This window comes from Carettochelys insculpta, chromosome 3 (assembly GCF_033958435.1).
Source record: "Carettochelys insculpta isolate YL-2023 chromosome 3, ASM3395843v1, whole genome shotgun sequence".
Classification (NCBI taxonomy): Eukaryota; Metazoa; Chordata; order Testudines; family Carettochelyidae; genus Carettochelys; species Carettochelys insculpta.
The window spans coordinates 198,912,873-198,927,048 of record NC_134139.1 but is presented as its reverse complement, the minus strand read 5'-3'; positions in this window follow the sequence as shown (position 1 = coordinate 198,927,048).

The following is a 14,176-nucleotide window of genomic DNA, read 5'->3' as shown; positions in this document are numbered from 1 at the left end:
ACTGCTGTCCTCAGGGCCATGGTCATCTGGGTGTGTGGAGGGCCTTGGTCATGTCTCTTGTCCCCGACCCTTAACCCTGGGGGTGTGCACCGGGGGATACATACCTGACGGTCCGCTCCCACGGTCAGGGGACACCCATCGGGCAGATGCCCTGCTGGAGCTGCAGGAGGGGAGGTCGATTTGGAGGCCCCCATCACTGGAGGCCTCCATCTCCTCCTCTGGTGTCCCAGGCTGGGCTCCTGGGGGGACCCCTGGGGTGCAGGTTTGGCCTCTGGGGCAGACTCCGTCTCCAGGGCCTGCTGGGGCTCGTCGCCTGATGTGTCAAGGGTGGCCGGGGGGGAGGAGGTCTACCAGGGGCCCAGGATGGCCCTGAGCTCCCTGTAAAAGGGGCAAGCAGCGGGGGCGTCCCCAGATCGGCTGGCCGTTTCCCGGGCCTGGGCATAACCCTGCCACAGCTCCTTTACCTTACTCCTGATGTGGTCAGGAGTGCGGGCAGGGTGACCCCAGGCAGCCAGGCCCTTGGCCAGCCAAGCAAATTCAGCTGCGTTCCGCCTGTTGCTCCCCATTACCTGGAGCACCTCCTCCTCACCCTAGAGCCCCAGCAGATCCCGGATCTTGGTCTCCGTCCAGGAGGGGCCCTGCTGCCTCTTCCCCGGCTGGCTGGAAGGCTGGGAGCCCTGGGTCCCCTTGGGGGGGGTGCCCTGTGGGTGCTTGGGGGCCTGGCTGGATGCCATGGGGTGCAGGGTGGTGGGTTGGGGCTGCTGAGGAATGTGCAGGCTGTGCACGTGGCTGTGCTGCTGCCCGCACGAGCTCTCAGCTTCCAGCACAGGAAATAAGGGGGTGGAGAGCTCTAAGGGGCTGCTGCACACAGTGACCATAGAGCTCAGGGGCTGGAGAAAGCGTCTCTCAACCCCTCAGCTGATGGCCGCCATGGAGGACCCCACTATTTCGATGTTGCGGGACGCGGATCGTCTACACATGCCCTACTTCGACGTTCAACGTCGAAGTAGGGCGCTATTCCCATCTCCTGATGAGGATAGTGACTTCGACATCTCACCGCCTTACGTAGATTTTAACTTCGAAATTGCCCTCGGCACGTGTAGACGCAGTGGGCGCTATTTCAAAGTTGACACAGCTACTTCAAAATAGCTGGCTAGTGTAGACGCGGCTTATGACTGATATAGCAGTCCAGGAGTACACATTTATTCCTGGCTTGGCGAAATCTAATTACAGGATATGCCACCAATTTGTGGTTATAATCTGATTTGAGATTGGTGCTCTTACCTGCAGCCATACCAGGCAACTTAACGGGGGAGGGGTAGCTCATTGGTTTGAACATTGGCTTGTTGAACCCAGGCTTGTGAGCCCAATCCTTGAGGGGCCCATCTAGGTGTCTGGAACAAATATATTTAAAATATATATATATATATATCTGTCAGGGATGGTGGTAGGCCCTGCAGGTGACTGGACTCAATGACTTCTGAAGGCCGCTTCCCATTCCACGTGATAGGTATAGCTTCGTATGTTAGACAGTAGATGCCAAAGAGTATGTCTACATAGCAAAGTTATGCTATATATTTTGAAACAGCAGCAGCTATTTTGGAATAACTATATGAGCATCTACACAATGCAGCCACCATTTTGAAATAATTTCAAAATAGCAGATGTTTTATTTCAAAATTGGTAAATATCATTGCACAAGGAATAGTTCCTATTTTGAAATGAGGGCTGTGTAGAGAATAGAGCCTATTTCGAAATAAGGCATAGTGCATCCAATGGCTCTATTTTGAAATAGGCTGTATTGGAGCTATGTCTACACTAGAGCATTCTTTCGAAAGGGCTCCTTTTGAAAGAGAGTAATAGAAAGATGCCCTTTCGAAGGGCAGCACCTACACACAGGCTGGGGCTGGTGCCGTTGATGAGTGCCATCAAAAGGGCCATGCACCACATCGAAGGGGGCCTTCCAGTCCATTGAAAGAGAGTGTCTACATGCACCACCGCCCTATTTTGAAAGAAAGGGGCAAAAAATATCATGGACGGGGTTGCGGGGCAGCCAAGCTCTTCCAGGGCTGCAGCAAGCCGCTCCTTTAAAGGGCCCCTCCCCAACACCCGAAGCCTGCACAGCACGAGGCCTGCAGAGCTGCCACAAGCCCCACAGACACAGTGCTTGCAGGGACAGCGATGGAGAAGCAGCAGCTCGACACCCTGCTAGCTGCTGCCAGCAGAGTGTCCCACAGTGGCAGAAGTGGCACTGTCCCACAGTGGCAGAAGGGGACGCCCCAGACCAGCTCAGAGTGGTGGGAGCAACTGCTCATGGGGGAATGGGATGATGACCAGTGGTTTCAGAATTTCTGGAAGAAGCAGCAGTCATTCCTCGAGCTCTGCCAGTGGCTGTCCCTAGCCCAGAAACACCAGGACACCCGGGTGCAGTGTGCCCTCCCCACGGAGAAGAGGGTTGCGATAGCTGTCTGGAAGCTGACCACTCCAGACAGCTACTGCTCTGTGGGACACCAGTTTGGTGTGGGCAAGCCAGAGCTGGGGCCTTCATGATGGAGGTAAGGCCGCCTGAGCATGCACACAATGGGGAGATATAGGCAGGGCCCAGGAGGGGACCGCGGGTGGGGCCAGGGCAGGGCTGGGCACACCTTACACACCCTCACAGATGCCTATGTGTGCCCCCCACCCACTCCACCACAAATTCCTGGGTAGGGCTAGTTGGAACCAGAGATTCCCATTCTGCAGCAAATTCTAAACACTTAAAATAATTGTTCTGTCAATAACTCTCACTCAGTTTCTCATAGGAAAGGAATTTTGAAACTTTATTTTAAAATAGCAATTATATTTTGTTTTTGGTTTTGGAATGAAACTGAGGCTTCCTGATCTGCCAAGAGATCCAGCAGCTGTAGCCTGTAAAGATATGTTAACATATTTCATGTTTTATTATCACAGTCTAAGCCTATATATATATATATATATATATATATATATATATATATATATATATATATATATATATATATATATATGTATTGTTTGCTATTATCTACTATTTCCTTCTACCTTTCACTGTTTTATTCCATTTTAGAAGTAGGCCTACATGGGGTCATACTCGATAAGACATTAGCCTGAGGTAGGTAGATATGGGCATATGGATGATTCCAGACAGAGAGAAGGAGGAGTACATCTGCATTTCCAGACTTTAGCTAGTAGACAACATATTTTATCTTATGTGGTGTCAAGCTGTTATGGCCCCATCGGATCAACCATCCTTTTGATTGCACAGTGAAGATCAAGGTCACTGAGACTGGTATTTTTTGAGGTTGTTAATGAGGCTTCAATCCATCTTTAATCTTATGCATCCTCAAAGAGGGATATTAGCACTCTTCCCCAAATTGCTGTGCGTAACTTCAAAATCTTAGGGTGCCAAAGTGTGGCTTTGGCTTTGAAAGGCTGGGCTAAAGTGGAGTAGGGCAACCTGTAACATCCCATGGCCAACAGGTTCTTGCTCTCTCTCACTCTGTCTCTCTGGAAGTGTAAGTCTAGTATTCTTTGGTTTTTTGTTTTTTTTTTTGGTGGGATGGCTTTTTTTTTTGGTTTTCTTTGTTCATTTTCTTTTATTTTAATAGTACTAGTGTTTCTGAGTGCAAATGCCACGTGGATTGAAACCACAGACAAGGTCAGCATGAATCTCCATGACCCAAATGATGAAGTATAGGGCAGCTTTCAAAATAAACCCTTCATGGCTGCTTTGGACAGATAGTGTATATCTACACTTAATGGGAGTCATTCAGAGTCAATCTCCCAAAGTTCGATTTCACACATCTGGTGAAGAGCTCTCTGGGGTCTGCAATCTTGCTCTCATTAGGAGTAAGGGAGGTCGATGGACAAAATGCTCATGTCAACCTCCCTTAGTGAAAACAGGCCTTGCAGTTGACTGCATACACATTAATTCTAGTTATGCAATTGCTATGGCTAGACTTGTGTATCTGCAGTTGACTGTAAGGTCTAGTGTAGACCAAGCCTCAGTCTAAATAATCTGGTTTGCTCTGAATGCTAGAGTTGCCAGAAAGTTCAAATAACAGATTCAGGGTTGTCCACTTCCATAATTTAAACATTCTTCTGTTACTTTGTATCTTCAACAGCATACAAGATATGTATGCATACGTGCCAGAAAGCCTCCTGGAACAGCCTAAATCAAAGTTCAAGAGTACAATGTTGAGGAAGCAAGGCCCTTTACTCTGCAGTTTGTGTACGTCTGTTGTTAACTGCTGGTTAAAAATCTTTACCAAACCTTTTGGGACAATTGCTCTGATTTTTAATGAAATACATTATGGTGAAAACAAGACATTTTTGTCTTCATTTCCAGTGCAACTGTTTATAATGACAATTTGGAGATATATTACCAATTCAGGCATACAGGAGGCTTTTATAATCCTCGACTGCAGTTTGTCAGTGCTTCAGGAATATTCCTTTCCTCCAATTCTTCATCCTCAGCAGGAGCTGGATTAATAACATCAGACTCTGCAGATGTACATTGTTCCCCATTAGTCTCAGTTTGAGCCTGGTGTTATGTCCTTTTCATCAGGAACCTCCAAGTCCAAGTCAGTGAACCAGGACTAATTAACCCAGCCTTCCTGGGAGACATCAGAGGCTGTGTAAGTAATGTCCAGAGTCTTTGCTTCTGTTGCTGGTAGCCATTTAATGTGGTCCTTTAGCTTCAAACCATTTGCTCCCATTGCATAAGATTCTGGGCCTTTCACAGCACTTCCAAGAAAATGCTCTTGAATATAATTTTCACACCGTCCCTTTGAACTCCTTACTAGGACTTGCAGTTCCAGATGGCAGGAGATGGGAAAAAATAATTTGCCAACATCTATTCAGTAAACAACACCAATATGGTGTTCCATGGAATATTATTGGCACAATGTTTGCACACAAGAATTGTTTGCAAATCATTACTTGATCAGAAGAAAAAAATGCCAGCATTCACAAAGGTAACTACTGTTCATAGAAACAGAGAGGAAGCCGTGCTAGTCTATACACTATCAAAACAAAAAGCAGTCAAGTAGCACTTTAAAGACTAGCAAAATGGTTTATTAGGTGAGTTTTCGTGGGACAGACCCACTTCTTCAGACCATAGCCAGACCAGAACAGACTCAATATTTAAGGCTTGATTATCTTTTTCTGATTTGTCCTCCTTGCTTACTGTTTTTGGTTCTCTGTGCCTAAAATATTGAGTGTGTTCTGGTCTGGCTATGGTCTGAAGAAGTGGGTCTGTCCCACAAAAGCTCAACTAATAAACCATTTTGCTAGTCTTTAAAGTGCTACTTGACTGCTTTTTGTTTTGATACTGTTCATAAAGAATTTCTCATCCAGCTCTCTACCCAATATTAGATCAAGAAATGTTTCTAAAGGTGTGCCCCTCTGCTTTTATTAACACGGTTTCCTTGCTAACCTTGTTGGGAAATCTTAGATATATGTGTTTTACGCTCTCAACTCAATGACTGAGGAGCTCTCTTCTGAACTTAGACACCTCCTTTTGGATAGACCGGAGGCTATTTAAGTAATGGAACCAGAAATCTAAACCTCGTGTTTTGGACTTTAACTTGAGCATGTAAAACTTTCCCTCTGCGCTCTCCCATTTTCACCATCAGCCTGTGGTTTTATTGTGCCTCCTGTGTGTTTTAATGAAGTTTTAACAATTGTCACAAATTCCCTCAAAAACTATATGCTGTAATATTTCAGGGAACACTATTCCTTGATTTGCCAAATCTGTTTACAAGTTGTGTAATGTGATGTCAGAGCAGGAGACTGTCTCTTTAGTTGGCATTGCTCCCAGCTACTTAAGCAATGTGATGAACTGTCTGTCATATTGCTCAGGCTGCAACATCAGCTTCTACCCAGCTATTCCATTTTAACAGTAGTCAAATACTCCATTTGTAACCCAGATAGAAATCTGTATATAAGGTTTAGGACTTTAGTAATCATTATCCATAAACCATCCTCATCCATTGCTAACTCAAGGGTTCAACTTGATGCAACTTATAGCTTTAGCTTGCCAGTCTGTGTTTCTTGCGTTGAGGGTTTCTGGCATTTGCCACTGGGAATGGCATGCAATCGCCCTGAAACCCAGTCAGGATTAGGGCCATTTTGTGTGAGGTGTTTACAAGCATATTGAAGGGAGACAGTCTAAAAAGCTTGCAATGTAAGAAGGGAATGTTTCTCTTTAAATTTGCAGGGATTTGGCTCAGGCCTTATGGAAATAGAGTGCAATGGTACACTCTCCAAGATGTATAGAGTGAACTAACCTGGCTGTTGGGAAAATGCACACAAGCAGCCAGGCTTAGAATTGCAAAACTACTTATAAAAGTTCAAAGCAGACGAAGCCAGCCCTTGCCTAATCTTATCTCTTACCACTTCATCTCTTTGTTTCCTCTTTTGTTTTGCCATGAATGCTGTGCATTTGCCCACTTCTCCTACAAATGTCACTGTGTCTTCTTCTGTGCTGACCCATAGCCATGGAATGCCCCCCCTGAACTGCTCAAGTGAGTCAATTGACATCTTCATCCTTCCACCATTCCTAAAACCCCCCTGCTACTGGGGCACCTGAGGAGTGTAATCTTATCATTGAGACTGTCCTCACAGGGCCAGTCATAGAATCAATAGAGCTGGAAGGGACTTCAGGAGGTCATCTAGTCCAGCCTCCTGCTTCAAGCAGGAGTAACCCCCACTAAGTCATCCCAGCCAGGACCTTGTCAAGCTGGGTCTTAAAAATCTCAAGGGATGGAGAATCCACCACATCTCTAGGCAACGCATCCCAGTGCTTCACCACCATCCTGGTGAAATAGTTTTTCCTAATCTCCAACCTATACCTCATTGATTGGTACAAGTGCTGAAGGACCTGACCAGAGGTTGTGCACTGCTCAACCTGCTACTTACGAACAGGGAAGAACTAATAGGGAGTGTAGAGGTGGATGAAAGCCTGGGAAGCAGTGATTATGAGATGGTAGACTTCAGAATCCTGACCAAAAGAAGGAAAGAGTGCAGTAATTTACACACCTTGGATTTCAGAAAAACAGACTTTGACTCCTTCAGGAGCCTGATGCGCAGAATCCCCTAGAATGCTACCATAAAGGGAAAAGGAGTCCAGGAAAACTGGCAGTATTTTAAGGAAGCCCTACTGAAGGTGCAAAAATAAACTGTCCCAATGCTCAGCAAGAGAAGTAAATATGGTAGGAGACCAGACTGGCTTACTGGGGAAATCCCTGGAAAGCTTAGGCACAAAAAGGGAGCTTACAAAAAGTGGAAGATTGGACAGATGTCCAGGGAGGGATATAAATGTGTAGTTCAAGAATGCAGGGCAGTTATCAGGAAGGCGAAAGCGCAACTGGAATTGCGACTCACGAGGAATGTGAAGGGTAACAAGAAAAGTTTGTACAGGGATGTTAGCAAGAAGAAGGTGATGAGAGAGGGCATGGGGCCCCTGCTGGATGAAGGAGGTAACACAGTGACAGATGATTTAGGGAAAGCTGAAGTATTTAATGCTTTCTTTGCCTCGGTCTTCACGGACAAGGACAGCTCCCAGACTAGTGTAATAGGTGATGTACTGTGGGATGATGGTGGACAGCCTTTGGTGGGGAAAGAACAGGTTAGGAGCTATCTAAAAAAGCTAAACGTACATAAATCCAAGGCCCCGGACCTAATTCATCCGAGAGTTCTGAGGCAGTTGGCATATGTCATTGACAAGCCCTTGGCCATTATCTTTGAAAAGTCGTGGAGATCAGGAGAGATCCCGGATGATTGGAAAAAGGCAAATGTAGTGCCTGTCTTTAAAAAAGGGAAGAAGGATGATCCAGGGAACTATAGGCTTCTCAGTCTTACATCAGTCCCTCGAAAAATCATAGAGGGGCTCCTCAAGGAAGTCATTTTGAGGCACTTGGAGGAGGGGAAAGTGATCAGAAATAGTCAGAATGGATTGCCTGACCAATGTGATTAGTTTCTACGATGAGATAACTGGCTCTGTGGATAGGGGAAAATCAATGGATGTGATTTATCTTGACTTTAGCAAAGCTTTTGATACAGTTTCCCACAATATTCTTGTCAGCAAGTTTAAGGAATGTGAATTGGATAAATAGACATTAAGATGGATAGAAAGCTGGCTAGAACGTCGGGCCCAGCGGGTAGTGATCAATGGCTCAATGTCAGGATGGTGGTCGGTTTCTAGTGGAGTGCCCCAAGGTTCAGTTCTGGGTCCAGTTCTGTTCAACATATTTATCAATGACCTGGATGAGGGGTTGGATTGCACTCTCAGCAAGTTTGCAGATGACACTAAGCTGGGGGTAGAGGTAGATACACTGGAGGGTAGGGATAGGATCCAGACTGACTTAGACAGATTGGAAGACTGGGACACAAGAAATCTGATGAAGTTCAATGTAGGCAAGTGTAGAGTCCTGCACTTGGACCAGAAGAATCCCAAGCATTGTTACAGGCTGGGGTCCAACTGGCTTAGTAGTAGTTCTGCAGAAAAGGATCTGGGAGTTGTAGTGGACGAGAAGCTGGACATGAGTTAACAGTGTGCCGTTGTAGCCAAGAAGTCTAATGGCATATTAGGTTGCATCAAGAGGAGCGTTGCCAGTAGATCCAGAAAAGTGATTATTCCTCTTTATTCAGCTTTGGTGAGGCCACATCTGGAGTACTGTGTCCAGTTCTGGGCCCCCAATTATAGGAAGGATGTGGGCACACTGGAGAGCATCCAGCGGAGGGCGACCAAAATAATTAGGGGGCTGGAGCATATGACCGATGAAGAAAGGTTGAGTGAATTGGGTCTGTTTAGTCTGCAGAAGAGGTGACTGAGGGGGAATTTGATAACAGCCTTCAACTTACTTTAGGGAGTTTGCAAAGGGGCTGGAGAGAGGCTGTTCACAGTGGTCACAGATGACAGAACAAGAAACAATGGTCTCAAGTAGCGGTTGAGAAGTTCCAGGTTGAACACTAGGAAAAACTTTTTCACTAGGAGGGTGGTGAAGCTTTGGAATGGTTTACCTAGGGAAGTACTGGAGTCTCCATCCCTGGAGGTGTTTAAGTGTCGGCTCAACAAAGCCCTGTCTGGGCTGATCAGATGGGGTTTGGTCCTGCCTTGGGCAGGAGGCTGGACTCGATGGCTTCTTAGGTCTCTTCCAGCTCTATTGTTCTATGATTCTATGAAAACTGGACACAATATTCCAGATGTGGCCTCACCAGTGTCAATAGAGGGGAACAACCACTTCACTAGATCTGCTCAAAATGCTTTTCCTAATGCACCCTAGTATGCCTTTAGCCTTCCTGGCTATAAGGGTACACTATTTACTCATATCCAGCCTTTCATCCACAATAACCCTTCAGTTTCTTTCTGCTGTACTGCTGCTTAGCCAGTCAGTCCCTAGCCTATAACAATGCTTGGGATTCTTCTGCCACAGGTGCAGGGCTCTACACTTCTCCTTGTTGAACCGCATCAGATTTCTTTTGGCCCAATCCTCCAATTTATCCAGGTCACTCTGGATTCTCCCTCTACCCTCCAATGTATCTACCTCTCCCCCTAGTTTTGTGTCTTCTGCAGACTTGCCGAGGGTGCAATCCAGTCCCTCATCCAGGTCATTAAACAACATCGGCCCCAGAACCGAGCCTTGTGGCGCTCCTCTTGAAACCAACCACCATCCAGATATTGACCCGTTGACCACTACCCGTTGGGCCCAACCGTCAAGCCAGCTCTCTATATTTGGGGCATTTTCTTATATAGGGACCCATTGCCACCCTAGCCTCTGTTCCTATTTTGCACATTTGCTGTCTGGTCACCCTAGAGCTGAAAGAGGTCAGCCAATGAATGGTGACTTCAGGAGTAAATAAGGGCAGCAGGCTACTCTACCTGTGTAAAATACTACACAAATAATCACATCTCTCCCCTGACCTCTGTACATCCCATGCAGTCATAGATGGAAAGGCCTTTTGGGCCAGGAGAGAGTCCCTTCTTAACGCTTAATGTCTGTGCAGTACTAGCACAGTGAGGTGATATTCCTGACTTTGCGGGGGGAGGGCTTTGTGCACTATTGTGATGCCATTATTAGGGTGACCATTTTTCCAAAAGTGAAAATAGGAGACTGCCTGAGGCTGGCCTAAGCCACCTGGTATCACTACCTGCCTGAGTCCCTCTCCCTCCTGGGCCTGATCCACCTGCCAGAGCTGCTTGATAGCAGCATACACTGCCAAGGGCTGAGTGTGACTCCATGGCTACGTCTACACATGCAGCCAACATCGAAATAGCTTATTTCGATGTTGAGACATCGAAATAGTCTATTTCGATGACTAACGTCTACACGTCCTCCAGGGCCAGCAACGTCGATGTTCAACTTCGACGTTGCTCAGCCCAACATCGAAATAGGCGCAGCGAGGGAACGTCTACACGTCAAAGTAGCACACATCGAAATAGGGATGCCAGGCACAGCTGCAGACAGGGTCACAGGGCAGACTCAACAGCAAGCCGCTCCCTTAAAGGGCCCCTCCCAGACACAGTTGCACTAAACAACACAAGATACACAGAGCTGACAACTGGTTGCAGACCCTGTGCCTGCAGCATAGATCCCCAGCTGCCGCAGAAGCAGCCAGAAGCCCTGGTCTAAGGGCTGCTGCCCACGGTGACCATAGAGCCCCGCAGGGGCTGGAGAGAGAGCATCTCTCAACCCCCCAGCTGATGGCCGCCATGGAGGACCCAGCAATTTCGACGTTGCGGGACGCGGATCGTCTACACGGTCCCTACTTCGACGTTGAATGTCGAAGTAGGGCGCTATTCCTATCTCCTCATGAGGTTAGCGACTTCGACGTCTCACCGCCTAACATCGAAGTTAACTTCGAAATAGCGCCCGACGCGTGTAGACGCGACGGGCGCTATTTCGAAGTTGGTGCCGCTACTTCGAAGTAGCGTGCACGTGTAGATGCAGCTCATGAGTCCCACACTAGCTGCACAGACAGCTGATGATGCCCTGCTATCCAGGATCTCACATCCCCACTTACTCCCATAAATATTCCTCCATGTCCCTAGGGGGAGCACCCCACTATTCAGGCAAATGGGGCATTTGCTCCATTTGCTTAGGCCAGCTGATGATCATCTGGTAAGAGCAAATGTAACAAATGTCCATTTTTACTTAAAAAAAAAAGTAGCGGCATCTGTGACAGGGCTTAAAAAGGGTATTGTCCAGGTCAAAGTGTGATATGTGGTCACCAAAGCCATTATGAATTGTAGTTATGCAAAAAAGAGAGACGGAGTTGGGAAAAGTAATCTTTGTCACCATGACAGTAGTGTGATGAGGCTGTTAAGCATACCAGCCCCACTCCTTGGTAAATGCATTCAAGCTAGGACTCTAGACCTTGCTTTCAACAAGATCAAACACAGCTTAAAAGTCACTTTCTTTGATTTTTTTTCATTTGTTCTCAATTAAACATTTTTTTTCATTTGTTCTCAATTAGTAAACATTTTGGGGCAAAGGGCATTACCCCTGAACAACATAGTAACAGAGAGGTAGCCATGTTAGTCTGTACTCCAACAAAACAAAGCAGCAGAAACATAGCACTTTAAAGACTAACAAAATGATTTATTCGGTGATGAGCTTTCGTGGCACAGACCCACATCATCAGATCAATTTCATTTCAAATACAGATACACAATACAGACAACACAGTTATACTGACCTAATCCACTGTATATACAACACTGTGTCATCAGGAGAGCTTCTTTATGCAGCTTAGATTACTAGAACTGCAAGGGAATTTGAGAGGTCATCAAGGCCAGTTCCCTGCCATCATGGCAGTACCAAGCACCATCTATATCATCCCTGTTAGATATTTATATAACCTGTTCTTAAATATCTCCAGTAGTGGAGAGTCTACAACCTCCCTAGGCAATTTATTGCAGTGCTTCACCATCCTGACAGGATATTTTTCCTAATGTCCAACCTAATGATGATTTCATTAGGGCATCTCTCTCTCTTCTCTGCTTAGACTGTTTTCATTTTAGTGCTATAGCAGTGCAGATGCAGCAATGCAGCTGTACCAATTCATTGTTTTAAATGTAGACATGCCCTTTGCAAATATTTTATAGTTAAATATCCACTTATAATGTGAGCTACAGGTATAATAATGGTAATATGCACAGCATCTTACAAGCGTGTCATAAAGTCTAACCACTAAATATTTAAAATATTTTAAAAAGGGCTATGGAGGGGATCCTGGCAATTACAGACAGGTAAATCCAACATCAGTACTGGCAAATTAGTTGAAACTATAGCAAAGAATAAAATTGTCAGACACATAGGTGAACATAATTTGTTGGGAAAACTCAATATGGTTTCTGTAAAGGGAAATCATGCCTTACTAATCTATTAGAGTTCTTTGAGGCACTCAATACACATGTGGACAAGGGAGATCCAATGGATACAGTGTGCTTAGATTTCCAGAACGCCCTTGACAAGGTCCCTAACCAAAGGCTCTTAAGTAAAGTATGTTGTCATGGGATGAGAGGAAAGGTCCTCTCGTGGACTGATAACTGGTTAAGAGACAGTAAACAAAGGCTGGGAATAAATGGTAAGTTTCCAGAATGGAGAGTGGTAACCCGTGGCATCCTGCAAGGGTTCATACTGGGACCAATCCTATTCAACCTATTTATAAATGATCTAGAAAAAGGGCAAAAATAATGAGAAGTCCTGTGGCTCCTTATAGGCTATCAGATATATTGGAACATACGCTTTCAGGGCAAAGACTCACTTCATCAAATGCATCTGAAGAAGTAGGTCTTTGCGCATGAAAGCCTATGCTCCAATAATATATCTGTTAGTCTTCAAGGTGCAACAGGACTTCTCATTGTTTTTGCAAATTCAAACTAACATGGCTACCCTTCTGATACTAGAAAAAGAGGTAAACACTGAGGTGGCAAAATTTACACATGATATAAACTGCTCGAGACAGTCAAGGACAAAACAAACTGTGAAGAGATTCAGAAAGATCTCAGAAAACTAAGTGACTGGGCAACAAAATGGCAAATAAATGTGAATTTTGATAAATGTAAAGTAATGTGCACTAGAAAAAATAATCCCAACTATACATACAAAATCATGGGGACTGATGGAGCTATACCTATTGAAGAGAGAGATTTAGGAGTCATTGTGAGTAGTCCTTTAAAAGCATCCACTCAGTGTGCAGCAGCAGTCAAAAAAGTACACAGGATGTTAGGAATCATTTAAAAAGGGATAGATAAGACAGAGAATATCCTATTTGCCTCTATATAAATCCATGGTATGACCACATTTTGAACAGTGCATATAGATGCGTTATCTCAAAAAAGATATTTTGGCATTGGACAAGGTTAAGAAAGGGCAACAAAGTGATTGGGAGTTTGCAAAGGATGCTATATGAAGAAAGTTTTAAAAGATTGTGAGTTTTCTGCTAAGAAAAGAAGAGATTAAGGGGGGATATGACTGAGGTCTATAAAACAATGACTGGTGTGGAAAATGTGAATAAGGAAAAGTTATTTATTTGTTCCCATAGCAAAAGAACTGGGGATCACTAAATGAAATTAATGGGTAGCAGGTTTAAAACTAACAAATAGAAGTGTTTCTTCATGCAGCACATGAGAGTCCTGTGGAAATCCTGGCCAGAGGATGTTGTGAAGACCAAGACTTAAACAAGTTTCAAAAAAGAACTAGATAAATTCATGGAGGATAGATTCATCAATGGCTACAGCCAGGAAGGGTAGGAATGGTGTCGCTGGCCTCTGTGAAAGTCTGGAAATGGGTGACAGGAAAGGGATCACGTTGATGATTACCTGTTCTGTTCACTCTCCTGGTGCATCTGGCATTGGCCTCTGTCAGAAGACAGAATACTGGGCTAGATGGAACTTTCTTAAGTTTATTCTTACAATGCTAATATCTATTTTAACACTATTAACACAAAGGTGAACCAGACGATGCATTTGTTAGTCTTTTGTGAGACCTAGGGCCTTGGAATCAGCGGGTGTCTAATCTGCCACCATCAAACATGTCATGTGAAAGAATGCTTCCCTATATTTTCTCTTCAAAGTACATGGTTTTATAGACCTGTACCGTAGAGCTTATTAATCAACTCCTTTCTAAGCCAAATAGATTCCATTTTTAAT